Source organism: Theobroma umbraticum, unplaced genomic scaffold (assembly GCF_002168275.2).
Source record: "Theobroma umbraticum cultivar Fairchild unplaced genomic scaffold, ASM216827v3 scaffold_77.0, whole genome shotgun sequence".
Classification (NCBI taxonomy): Eukaryota; Viridiplantae; Streptophyta; class Magnoliopsida; order Malvales; family Malvaceae; genus Theobroma; species Theobroma umbraticum.
The window spans coordinates 489,790-490,358 of record NW_018397280.1 but is presented as its reverse complement, the minus strand read 5'-3'; positions in this window follow the sequence as shown (position 1 = coordinate 490,358).

Genomic DNA, 569 nt, shown 5'->3' with positions numbered 1-569 from the left:
ACTTAGGAGCTCATGCAACCTCCTGCTCACGACTTGTGCTACAGTCACAAATTATGAACAAGCCTCTACACTAATCTTGACACTTCGCTAACAAGCAAAGAACAACCTAGGCTCTAATACCTACTTCATCACAACCCAAATTGAAGAGTCATGACCAGTGCACGAGTCCAATCAGCAACTCCCACAAGACTTAAGCAAGCCTCAGAAATATTTATATCTAATCAAATAACACAATAGTTATATTTATAATATAACTTAAGTTCAAATACAATAAAAGGTACTCGTCTTGGTACTTAGTTCATACAAAATATTTACTTAACACTTACAAGCCATACTTTGGCTAACAAATGGGTTCATACTTTACAACCCTTATCATACAACTCATCACTACCAGAAATACTAGTTTCAATGATAGAAGATACCATCGCAGCAAGTCCAAAATCCATCATTAATTTCTATTAGTGATGAAAATTGTTATGGATATTTTTCCACACTATAAGTTGTCTTACTGGTACTTCCATGGCAGATCTTTTTCAAATCAGTCACTATTTAGTGATGGATATATTGTC